The following is a 13,697-nucleotide window of genomic DNA, read 5'->3' on the forward strand; positions in this document are numbered from 1 at the left end:
GTGAGGGCTTTCTCTTGTTGCATCAAGCGGAGGCCACTCTTCATCACGGTGCGCGGGCCTCTCACTATCACGGCCTCTCTTGTTGTGAAGCACAGGCTCCAGATGCGCAGGCTCAGTAGTTGTGGCTCACAGGCTCAGTAGTTGTGGCTCACGGACCCAGTTGCTCCGTGGCATGTGGGATATTCCCAGACCAGGGCTCGAACCCGTGTCCCCTGCATTGGCAGACAGATTCTCAACCACTGCGCCACCAGGGAAGCCCTACCCACTTTATTTTTAATTCATGTTGCAGAGGATTGGTGGTGTTGTGGGTGTAATCTGACCTGGTCTGTAGGTATCTCTCCTATATTTCCTCTATTGCTATTAAGGATCTTTTCTTATGATTTCCTTCATGGAGCCCACATTTTAAAGATTAATTAATTATCTACTACATAAACTTTGTTTATTCAGAAATAATTAATTTTCTGATTTTTAATTTAAAAATAGCTGATTAGAGAGTTGATCAGCATGATATATCCGGTGTTGGCACACTGAATTAACTTAATTCTAGCAAATAAACTTGACCTTTTAATAAGTCAGATATTGTGTTAGATGCTAAAGACACAAAGCTCTTGGTCTCAAGGAACTTAAAATCTAATGAAGAATTACCCTACTGTGTGATAATTGCTGCACTATAGTAATAGAAACACAGTGGGCAAATACTTTGAGTGCCTAGACAAGTCAAGGGAGGTATAATGAGATTATGCTTGAGATGGCTCTTAAAGGAGGGGCAGGAGTTTACCAGGGTATCAAGAATGAGGAGAGCCCTGGAGTTCAGTGTTACTTCCTTTGAGAGGGTTCCCAGGGTTAAACGTTACTGGTATATATGACTCTGAAAAGCTGGGAGGGAAGGAGAGCCAGCCCCTGTGAATGAAAGGGAGAAATTAAGAACATTGTGAGCTGAGCAAACACCCTAACAAGATGTCTCACTATATATTTACATTTATGATAATAAGCAATATACAATGGCTAAAACATCTATTTTTTTTAAATGAGAGATTTTGGCCCCTTTTTCCTGTGTGCTTTAGGTAACCTGCTCATGCATAAGAGCTGGAAACACTGAAGAACACTATATATCAATAGAAATTAATAAGTACAGTTATTTAAGTTTAAATTTAAAATATTTGCATTAATTGGTTGAATGAATTTAACTTATTTTGGGTGTGATTCAAATAGGTGATTCCTTTTAATGGAAATGTCACATTATTTCTTCTGATAGCTTACATGAGAATAGGGAGAAGAATAATAGACAGGTAGAGGAGAGTAGGATATTAGATCTGGTGGGTCAAAGGAAATGATCTCAGACACCTTATTATAAAAGTCAGGCACTGGAAAAAAAAAAAAAAAAAACGTCAGGCACTGGTCTGAAAAAAACGAAGGGTGCCTCCTGCAGCAGTAAGGAGAATCACTAATGGTGATTGTAACAGTTTGACTGTATCTGAAAGAAGGGGCAAAATTTAGCAGACTTCTTTAAAAGCAAAGAATGAATTTGTTGAACTAAACACAGAAACACTACTTATATATTTATAATTATTTTCTTTTAAGAGATTTAATTTATAAAATTATTTAACCTATTGACAAGTTTTTGTGTTATAAAGAATTAGGGTTTTTCCTTTTCTTTTTTCTTTTTGCCAGCTTATGAGGAGTGAGCAATATCATGTTAGTAAAATAATTATATTATTTTTCTGGACCTTGTGACCTTCATAGCCTCAAACAGAAATAGGAAGTCAGAAAGTTAGCTGGGAGGAAAATGCCACATCAGTTAAATAAGTGTTTCCCAAAAACTTTTTTCAAGTTTAAGAAGCCACATTACTGTTGTCTTTGGGCTCCAAGTTTGTCCCCCGAAAATAGGAATCAACTACTCCTAATTCATAATATCATAAAGTTATTGAACAGTTAATGGGAGAAATAGACTTAGGAAAAAAGTACCTTTTAACAAGCTTCTAACTTGAAAAAGAAAAGTAAAATAATTGAAAACATCTAAGTGAAAGTATTAGAAGAAGATTCTGAAATGTTCTAGAGATTAAGATGGTAATAAATGGTAGAGCTAGGGCTAAAGTCTGGCTATATCGTATGTCTCATTTAAGATAATAGTTTTTCTCTAAATTGCATTGTTTTGGGGTATAGTTTTGAAAACTTTTATTGGCAGGGTATGTAATGAGCCATATTTCAAGATGAGAGAAAATATTATGAGAATTGGATAACACTTTTAAGGATGGTCTTTGTAAACTCTAAAATTGAGTTCATTTTCCAATATTATATAAAACCAGAATCCATTCTAGGCAGAAATTCACATTCTTTCCTGTGTGAGCAAAGAGAGTCTTTTAAGTTGGTTGACTTTTTTTGTCTTCTCTGCATTATTTGAAAAGGAAAAATATGTAATACATTTGAATGATATGTAAAAATAAGGGGAGAAAAATTTAATTAGAAAATTACAGGAATATATACACATATGCATGTGTGTAAATGTATATATGCCCTTTCTTATCAAGATTTAAGATGAATACTTAGTGATCTTTATTGTCATATACCTCTTCAGCTAACATGTTTCAGTACAGATAGCCACATGTATTTATGGTGATTTAAATCCTTTAGATAACCTCTGTACCTATCATGATATGGCAGGTTATAGTTTCTTTAATTGTTCTGCCAGAGCAGAACTAGGGTGCCCTTTTCTCCAGCCTTCAATAGCATTTTTTTTTTCCACTGCCCTCCAGCCTCCACTAACAGGCACTGGGAGGCCCCTTAGGGCCACTGCCTGCTGCCTCATTTTAAGCCAGTGCCAGATGTTTTAGTTTTTTTGTTACACACCACTTCCAGTTACCAATTTCTGTTTTGTTTTTCAATTGCTGTATAATAGACCACTACAAAACTTAGTGGCTTACAAAAAAAACCAAACGGTCATTAATTCTGAAAATTCCCTTGGGATTGGTGGTTTTCCCTTTTGCCCCCTACCCCACAAATCTAATGCCACAGACGTTGCTGTTACACAAGGGTGAAAAATAGCTCATTCTAGAACTGGGGCACAGAAGTTGCAAGATAAGCCTGGAACATCTTGCTGTGTCAGAGTATAAGGAAATGCTAGGGACTTCCCTGGTGTCTCAGTGGTTAAGAATCTGCCTGCCAATGCAGGGGACACAGGTTTGAGCCCTGGTCCGGGAAGATCCCATGTGCCGCAGGGCAGCTAAGCCCATGTACCACAACTACTGAGCCTGCGCTCTAGAGACTGTGAGCCACAGCTACTGAGCCCGCATGCCACAGCTACTGAAGCCCACATGCCTAGAACCCATCCTCTGCAACAAAGAAAAGCCACTGCAATGAGAAGCCTATACACCACAATGAAGAGTAGCCCCCACTTACCACAACTAGAGAAAGCCCATGCACAACACCAAAGACCCAACACAGCCAAAAAATAAATAAATATAATTTTTTTTAAAAAAGGAATATAAGGAAATGAATATGAAAAATATAAAAAAAATAAAAAATAAAAAATAAAAAAAATATAAGGAAAAAAGTATGAAGATGGCATATCAAAAAGATACAGGAGACGCAAGAGGGAAGAGATATGGGAACATATGTATATGTATAACTGATTCACTTTGTTGTAAAGCAGAAACTAACACACCATTGTAAAGCAATTATACTCCAATAAAGATGTTAAAAAATAAACAACCTACTGTATAGCACAAGGAACTCTATTCAATAATTAAAAAAAAAAAAAAGATACAGGAGCTAGTTTAAAGGGGAGATCTCCTAATCAGGTCTGGGTCATAATGGATTATAACATTGAATAAAATGAAAATCCATGAGTCTATGCAGCAAACAGGTCAATAAATCAATGTACATCTATTTTTTTAAAATAGGAAGGTATAAATTAAAAACATTTTGTACTTCAAAATGGAAAAAAATTTCAATGTCATTTTTGTATTTAATTTATTTATTTGATTTTTGTCTGCGTTGGGTCTTCGTTGCTGTGCACGGGCTTTCCCTAGTTGTGGTGAGTGAGGGCTATTCTTTGTTGCAGTGCACAGGCTTCTCGTTGCGGCGGCCCCTCCTGTTGCAGAGCACGGGCTCTAGAGCGCAGGCTCAGTAGTTGCGGTACATGGGCTTAGTTGCTTCGCGGCATGTGGGATCTTCCCAGACCAGGGCTCGAACCTGTGTCCCCTGCGTTGGCAGGCAGATTCCTAACCATTGCGCCACCAGGGAAGCCCCCCAGTGTCATTTTTTTATATACCTTAACCACTCTTTCTTATGATTGTAACCTGTCTCAGCTTTTTAAAAATTATAAATACTTATCTATGGTTTGATACACATAATAGTTTTTCTCTCAAGAATTGGATTTGATTCATTTTATCTAACACTTATTTTTTTGGAAATAAATTATTTTCAATCCAGGTTATGTAGTATTTTTAAAAAATCATAAAGGTAAAATTGTGATTTGGTCCTTTATCAGTATATTAATTATGTTATTAGTCTTACCATAGATGAAGCGCTATAATATGGAGGACAGGATTCTTACTCATTTCTGATTCTGGAGTTTTTGATTCATTCATTTATTTGGTCTTTTTTTAAAATAAATATTTTATTGAGTACCTACTATATGCTATGTACTGTGGCACTACTAAGTGCCAACTATACAGAGTTGAACAAAACAGACATAGTCCCTACTCAGTGAATATTTGCTATGTGTATCTAGCGTGATTATTCTTGTCCACCCCCCCATTAATATTAAAGATTCTTTTTACTATTTTTTTAGACTTTTCTCTTTAACAGATTATTTTTAAACTTGAAGTAGATCTGAGATGAGTTTAACTTTGAGGGTAACTTTTTTGTAAATTAGGAAAATAATCAGGCATTTGATTGCAAACAAAATGTCTTAAAACTTTTTCCATTGAAATATTTCTTTCAGTTAATTGAAACTTCCATGGTCCATTTTTTAGCGAAAATTTTTCTCATTTTTATCAGGCCAAAATAGGCTTTTTCTGCTTTGCTCAACTAAGTAATACATCCAAGGGCTATGCCAGAGTGGTATGTATAGTTGTTGGCTCATATTACTAGCATTAGCAGAAAAGATAATGGCTGGTGCAAGACCAAGGCCACATTCAGGATATGATACATAGAAGTAACTTATTAGCTTAATTGCATAGTTGCTTATTATCCAGTTTGTGGCTGTTTACAATACTTGGAAAATCTCAATCGAGCTTGCAATCTGGAAAACAGCCTACAGCTGACTACACTGACACAGATGGAAATTTAGGGGGCTTGTGTGGCAATAACTAGTCTTATCTGTATGTGTGAAAGCTAGTTTACTCTAGTGACACAAAGATACAGTAACCTCTCTGCTTATTAAACCTCACTGAAAGATAAGGAAACTATTTTAAACATTTTAATGTAAATCTTTAAATAAATGTTTTCTACCTTTTTTTCCTTTTAAAAGTAGAGTATACTGAAAGCAATATTCTTTTTGGTGACCAAAGATCATAAATTATTGTATTGTACTCTGTAATATTTTACTGTAGAGTACAATACCCTGAAATTAGGGGGATGGGTGTTATTTGTTTTTGCTGTATGGCTGTCAGCCTTTTGAAGCTGGCTTTATGCGTGTGTGCCTCTTTGCATTTTACAGTATGTGAAGTAATTTTCCATGCATTGTTTGATTTGATTCTTAGAACAATTCTAAGAGGAAGTGACAAAGAGATGAAGAGAAATGGAGAGGCCCAAGATATATTTGGACCAAGAAACTGACAGTGTTTGTTGATAGGATTAGATTAGGGGGAAAAAAAAAGGTGTCAGGATGCTTCCAGAATTCTGATTTAAGCAACTGGATAGACAAAAGCATCATGTACTGAGATAGGAAATACTGGAAAAGGAATATATTTGCGAATATATAACATTGGCATTGGCATTGTGTGTGAAGTTAGCCCTCAACAGCTAAGAAGTCTTTTTTCCCTCTATGGAGAAACATGAGGTAGTTTCAAAACATTCAGTTTACATACAAACTCAGGACACTGGCTATAAATGAGAATTTCCTACATCAATTTAGTTACCAGGACAAATATGGTTAAATTTTATTTCAGTCTTTATTTCCTTTGTTTGAACTTTAATGATTAATTGGAAATATCAGTCAGTGGTCTAGCTGAGCCTTTGCTGTTTTCAACACAGTTGAGATTCTGATAGTAAGAAGGAAGGAAAGAGCATAGATAATCAAAGGGCAATGAACTACATCTGTCATAAATAACATGACCTTTTAAAAAGTCCAACTATATTGGGTAATTATGTTAAATATAGAGTGCTTCAGTTAAAAGATTAAGATTGTCAGACAATAAAAAGAAAGCAAAATCTACCTATGTGCTGTTTATAAGAAACGTGTTCAAAGTGTAATGATCCAGAAAGGTCGAAATTAAAGAATAGGAAAAGGTACTCTGTAGAAATATGGACTGTGTTAGTTTTCTATGCTGAATAACAAGTTACACAAACTTAGCAGCTTAAGGAACTTTATGGTTTCTTTGGATGAGGAGTCTAGGCACAGTTTAGACTGGTCTGCTGCAAGGCTTCAGTCAAGGTGTTGATCAGGCCTGAGTTCTCATCTTGAGGTGTGACGGGGGAAGGATCTGCTTCCAATCTCCCTCAGGTTGTTGGCAGAATTTATTTCCTTGCAACTATAGAATTCACAGCAGCTTACTTCTTCAAATTTGGCAACAGAGATAGGACAGATCAGATAGACAGTTGTAACCACGGGAATGACATCACATCATCTTTGCAGTATTCTATTGGTTAGGAGCAAGTTAGTTACTTTTGAAGTCCCACCTACACTCAAGTGGAGGAGAGGGTATTATACAAGGGTGTAAATAGGGATCATGGGAGTCACATTAAAGTAAGTCCACCAAACCAACCAAAAGAAGAGATTTCAAAGCAAATTACAGTACTAGGAATGGAAGAAGTAACTTAAGAATTATAAAAAGTTTGATTTATCAAGAAGGTGATAATTTAAAATTTGGGGGACTTCCCTGGAGGTACAGTGGTTAAGACTTCATGCTTCCACTGCAGGGGGCACAGATTTGATCCCTGGTTGGGGAACTAAGATCCCACATGCCATACGGCATGGCCAAAAAAAAATTGATAATAATAATAATAATTTAAAATTTTGTAGGTACCTAATAACAGAAGTCCAAAATACATAAAGAAAGGGTTAAAGAATTAAAGAGAGAAATAGACAAACAGTAATAAAAATGAAAGACTAATATACCCCTCTCTCTCAACAGTTGATAGAAAAAACTGACCAAAAAAAAAATCAGTAAGGATGAGCCTTGAACAATGCAGTTAATCAAATGTGACCTAGTAGACATAACTAGAACATTATGCCAATGTAGAATAAATATTCTTGTCAGACTCACATAGAATATGTATAAAAATGGACCATGTGCTGGACCGTAAAGAAAATCTAAACAGACATGAGAGGATTGAAATCACATAAAGCATGTTCTTTTACCATATACAGTTGTTAGAAATCATTAACAAAAAAAGAAAAGAAATCATTAATAAAAATAATTAGAATATCATTATATGTTCGGAAATTAAGGAATTCATTTCTAACAGAATGAGGTGAAATCATAATGGAAATTAGGAAATATTTTCTAATTGAATATTTAATTAAAAATGTATATATAGGGCTTCCCTGGTGGCGCAGTGGTTGAGAATCCGCCTGCCGATGCAGGAGACACGGGTTCGTGCCCTGGTCCGGGAAGATCCCACATGCCGCGGAGCAACTAAGCCCGTGAGCCATGGCCGCTGAGCCTGTGCGTCCGGAGCCTGTGCTCCGCAACGGGAGAGGCCACAACAGTGAGAGGCCCGCATACCGAAAAAAAAAATAAAAATAAAAAAAATAAAAATGTATATATAAAGACTCATGAGATACAGCTAAGGCAGCACTAAGAGGGAATTTTATAAAAGTTTTAAGTGCATGTATTTGGAAAGAAATAAGTCCAAAAATTATTGAGCTAAGCCTCCATCTCTATAAATTAGGAAAAGAATAGCACAACCCCTCCCCCCAATAAAAGGAAGATGATAAAGGTAAGAACAGGAATTAACAAAATAAAAACTGTACAATGAATAGGGTTAACAAAGCCAGAATGGATACTTGAAAACACTAATGATATTTTCAAATCTCTGATGAGATTGCTCAAGAAAGAAATAAGGTGCAAAAGCCGAAGTCAGAAATGAAAATAGAGACATCACCACAGATGCTGTAAACATTTAAAAAATAGAGGATATTATGAACAACTTTATGCTAATAAAATGGAAAATTCTGATGAAAATAGCAAACTCCTAGACTAGAATAACTGAAAACCGGTTCAAGAAGATATATATAAAACTTTAATAGTCTTATTAATATTAAAGAAATTCAGTCAATAGTGAAAAATCTTCCTTCAGGGAAAACGTAGGCCCAGGTGGCTTCACCAGTGAATTCTAAGAAGCTTTTAAAATGAAATCATTTGAAAGCTGTATAAATCTTTTCAGTCAATAGAAAAAGAGGAAATACCCCCAAATTAAATTTTGTGAGACTAATACAACCTTGATATTAAACCCTCAAAGTTAGTATGAGAAAAGAAAATGGTCCAAACTCATTCATGATCATATATGCAAAAATCTTGAACCAAATGTTAACGAACTCAGTCTAGCTAATGTAAAGGATAATACGTGACTAAATTTATTTTATCCCAGGAATACAAGATTTAACATTAGAAAGTAAATTTAATATCATACTGATAGAATAAAGTTTTAATAAGGAAAAAAATCAGTTCTACACTAATGGAATAAAGAATAGTGGAATAAAGAGTAAAATTAATTCAATATAGTAAAAGATTAAAATCCTATGATCATCTCAATAGATGGAGAAAAAGAGATTGATAAATATGACATTTGTTACTGATAAAAAACTCATAGCAAACTAGGAATAGAAAGGAATTTCCTTAATCTGATAAAGAATATCTACAGAAAACCTTTGAAATTAGGAACAAGACAAGAATACCTTCAATTACTGCTCTTATTCAACGTTATACTAGAGGTCCTAGCCAGCACTGTAAGGGAATTAGATGGTAGATAGATAGATAGGTAGGTAGGTAGGTAGGTAGATATGTATGTACATATCAGAAAGGAAGAAACAAGCTTTCATTATTCACAGAACTAGGTAATTATGGATTTGGAGCTATCCAAATGAATCTACAGATAAATTTTATAGACTAATAAAAAGATTTATCAAAGTTGCCAGGTACAAAATCAATATATTGAATCAATTTTATTTCTATGGGTAACTAATGGTTAGAAAATAAAACTTGAAAAATATATATCATTTATAAAATAATAAAGACCTGTGAATAAATCAAGTAAAGATGTCATTTTTTCCCAAATTGATGTTTGATTCAGTGCAATCTCAGTAAAAGTTCGAACAAGTGTTTTTATGAGATATAACAGGCTCATTGTAAAACTTACAAGGAAATGCAAAGGACCTAGAAAGCCAAGACACACTTGAAGAACTACAAAGAGGAAGGAATACCTCTCCTACTAGAAGTGATGTAGGAATACATCACTCTACTAGATTTCAGGAATCATTGTAAGCTATAGTAATTAAGATTGTGTAATATTGACATAAGAATATATAAGTAGTGCAATGGAACAGATTAGAGAAGCCCCCAAACAGGCCCATACAAATGTAGGCACCTGATATATGACAGATGTTATAGGGAAATAGTTGCAGGGGGAGGTGATGGTCTTTTCAATAACTGTCACTGGGATAAATGGGTATCCCTGTAAGAAAACATGAAATTGGCCTCCTACCTCACATCATACTAGAAAATAAATTCCTGGTAGATTAAATGTCAGACTCTAAAACCTTTAGAAAAGATTATCTTTGTGACCTTGGAGTAGGGAAGGATTTCTTTTAAAACTGCAAATGCCACTAACCATAAAGGAAAGGATTAATAAAACATTTTACTCTATTAAGATTAAAGACTTTGATCAGAAGACACCACAAAGACTGTGAAACTTCAAACTACAGAGCGGGAGAACATATTTGCAACACATATAACTGATAACAGTCTCATATTCAGAATTTATAAAGGTGTCTAACAAACCAAAAGACTTGAGCTGGTACTTTGCAAAAAGGGAAATCTAGATGGCCAATAAACATATGAAAAGCTGTTGTACCTCATTAATAATCAGGGAAATGAAAATTAAAATCACAATGAAATGCCACTGTATAAAAATCTTTAAAACATAATAAACATTAAAACATCTCAATAACAAGTATTAGCAAGGATATGAAGCCACAAGAACTCTTTGTACATTGCTGGTAGATGTGTAAATTGGTACAACCTCTTTGGAAAACAGTTTGGCATGCTCTTTTGAAGTTGATACATAAATCTTATTACACAGCATTTTCTCTCCTAGTTCAGTGTGTAATCAAAATATTCATCAGTAGTAGAATGAGTAAATAAATTGTAGCGCGTTCATATAGTAGAATAGTATGAAGACAATGAAAATGAAGGAACTACTGCAGTATGCAACTATATGAATGAATCTCAAATGTTGAGAGAAGGTCACAAAAGAAAACACATAAAGTATGCTTCTATTTTTAGAAAGTTGAGAGGTGTGCTAGGGAGAATTATGCCCCTCCCCCCACATTAGGATGTAGGGATGTAGGGATTAGTCTATGTCCTAATCTAATCCCTATAACCTATGAATATGTTACTGTACATGGCAAAGGGGAATTAATGTTGTTCATCAGCTGTTCTTCAAATAGGAAGATTATCATTGATTATTTGGGAGCAGGGGGAGGTGGGCAAAGTCACAGGATCCTTAAAAGTGGAAGAAGGTGGCAGAAGAGGGAGACCCGCAGAGATGGCAGCATCAGAAGGACTCCACCTGATATTGCTGACTTGAAGATGGAGGAATGGTGCTATGAGCCAAACAATGTGGACAGACTCTAGAAGCTGGGAAAAATAAGAAGACAGATTTTCTCCTAGAAGCTCCAGAAAGAATGAAGTTCTGCTGACATTTTTTAAAAATAAATTTATTTATTTTTGGCCTCATTGGATGTTCGTTGCTGTGCGCGGGCTTTCTCTAGTTGCAGCGAGTGGGGGCTACTCTTCATTGTGGTGCGTAGGCTTCTCATTGCGGTGGCTTCTCTTGTTGTGGAGCACAGGCTCTAGGCGCCTGGGCTTCAGTAGTTGTGGCACACAGGCTCAGTAGTTGTGGCACACAGGCTCAGAGGTTGTGGCGCACAGGCTTAGTTGCTCCTTGGTATGTGGGATCTTCCCAGACCAGAGATCGAACCTGTGTCCCCTGCATTGGCAGGCAGATTCTTAACCACTGCACCACCAGGGAAGTCCCTGAGGAGCAGTTTGTAATTGAAATTAATTTCTTTCATTTCTTCAATTTTAAAAATCATACTAACAAAATTTAAATAGGAATTTATAAAATAATTTTTGTTGTATTTTGTATTAAATAAGTTATTTACCATGTGATTCTGTAGGAAATTTTTATTTGTAAATATTTGATGCCCTCTGTTACCTGGGCTTTAACTTTTTCCTAAATACAATATGGGGAGGCATTTTGGTAAGATGGTGGTCTTTCCCAACTTCCGTTACTAACTACTACTTCAGAGTGAAGCAACTCGGAGGCTCACAGGCTGGTGGGACCTGTAGGGAATATGTGAGTCTGGGGGATATACTGGGATCCAAATGAAAATAAGAGGCAAAAACCTATGGCAGTTATCAAAACTTTTGAGTTCTCAGCAAGAACTGTGCCCCAAAGGGGAAGCTTAGTTCCAGTGCATCATGAAGCTTGCTTCCACTATTTTGATGCTGAATGCCATTCACAGTACTCAAGCAGCTTGATCTGAGCTCCAAAGATGAAGCAAGCCATAAATTGGCAAAGGAAGATAATTCATTTAAAGGAACTCCAGCAGCCAGAGAGGATGAACAAGGATTACATCTAGAAGAAGTGACTTCAGTGAAATAGAACTATTTGAAGAGATAGATGACAAGTTTAACAAGTAAAACAAAACAGAATGTCCAGTAATCCCACTCCTGGGCATATATCTGGAGAAAACTCTAATTCGAAAAGATACATGCACGCACTCCAGTGTGCATAGCAACACTATTTATAATAGCCAAGACATGGAAGCAACATAAATGTCTATTGACAGATTAATGGATAAAGATGTGGTGTGTATGTATGTGTGTGTGCGTGTATGTACACACACACATACACACATACATACACACAGTAGAATATTACTTAGCAGTAAAAAAGAATGAAATAATGCCATTTGCAGCAACATGGCTGGACCTAGAGATTATCATACTAAGTGAAGTAAGACAGAGAAAGACAAATATCATATGATATCATTTATATGTGGAATCTAAAAAAATGATACAAATGAACTTACTTACAAAACAGAAACAGACTCACAGACGTAGAAAACAAGCTTATGGTTACCAAAGGAGAAAGGGGAGGGAAGGGATAAATTAGGAGTTTGAGATTAGCAGATACGAACTACTATATATCTAACAGCAAGGTCTTACTCTATAGCACAGGGAACTATATTCAATATCCTGTAACTAACTCTAATGGAAAAGAATCTGAAAAAGGATATATATATCAAGTTTTATGAATCACTGTTCTATTCACCAAAAACTAACACAACATTGTAAATCAGCTATACTTCAATTTTAAAAAAGCAAAAAACAAAAACTAAATTATCCTGAGATTCTCAAGAGAAACAGGGTGACATGCTTCTAATCATAGTATGAAAGAATTAAAAAGTGAGGGGAAAAACTTTTCTATATATTAATTTAGGGAGAGAATGATTACTGTTGAGACTCAGATTCATGGTTTGGAACATTAAGTGGAAGAGTATATCAAAACAGAAAGAAAATATAAAGAAGGAGAAGGAGCAAATGGAGGAGATGCAACAACTAAAGGTATAATAGAGGAGAATTTCTCTGGTTTGAAGAAGGATTGAAAGAACCAACTGAGTTCTGGACCAGAGTGTTAATTTAAGGGTGGAGGGAGACAAAGAACAAGCTGCTTACAAGGACAAATAATCAGATATGTGCTGGACTACTCAGTGTGACACTGGAAACTAGAATGTAGTAAAATAACATCTACAGATCACCAAGAAAAGAATTGTCTATACCTAGCTGAAATATCATTCACTTGTTAAGGTGAAAGCAAGGTACTTGCAGATGTGCAGGAATTCAGATCCTCCATCTAGGGAAAGTTAAAGGATTCTCACCAAATAATTCTCAACAGAGAATTTAAGGGGCAGAAGAAGAGAGAAAACAGTAGTGAGCAAATGAATCTCACAGTGTATTTAATTAAATCTAAATGGTTAATGATAGAGTGACTGTATTTCAGCATACTTCTTTGTCCTCTTCATTTTCTGAAACTTTGCAGCTGATGGAAAAGCTTGATTTGACTCAGGTTCTGTCCCTTTGGCAAGACCATAAATGATGTTCTGTTCTTCTAATGAGGGGCATATACTTTCTGATTATCTTTTTGTAAAGATAACAGCCATTAATACTCAATACTGGATACATTAATTCATTGAGAGTTGCAAAATGCTATATTCTATCATTATTTTTCATTTATAGCTAGAA

At 35.5% G+C, this 13,697-nt stretch overlaps 1 protein-coding gene across 17 annotated transcripts in view; it reads left to right on the forward strand.

The window, feature by feature from the left end:
- LRCH3 (leucine rich repeats and calponin homology domain containing 3) overlaps positions 1 to 13,697 on the forward strand; it is a 119,994-nt gene that overhangs the window by 28,854 nt on the left and 77,443 nt on the right. The gene's annotated exons all lie outside the window — the stretch shown is intronic.

The sequence above is a fragment of the Kogia breviceps genome, chromosome 5 (genome assembly GCF_026419965.1).
Source record: "Kogia breviceps isolate mKogBre1 chromosome 5, mKogBre1 haplotype 1, whole genome shotgun sequence".
In the NCBI taxonomy this organism is placed as follows: Eukaryota; Metazoa; Chordata; class Mammalia; order Artiodactyla; family Physeteridae; genus Kogia; species Kogia breviceps.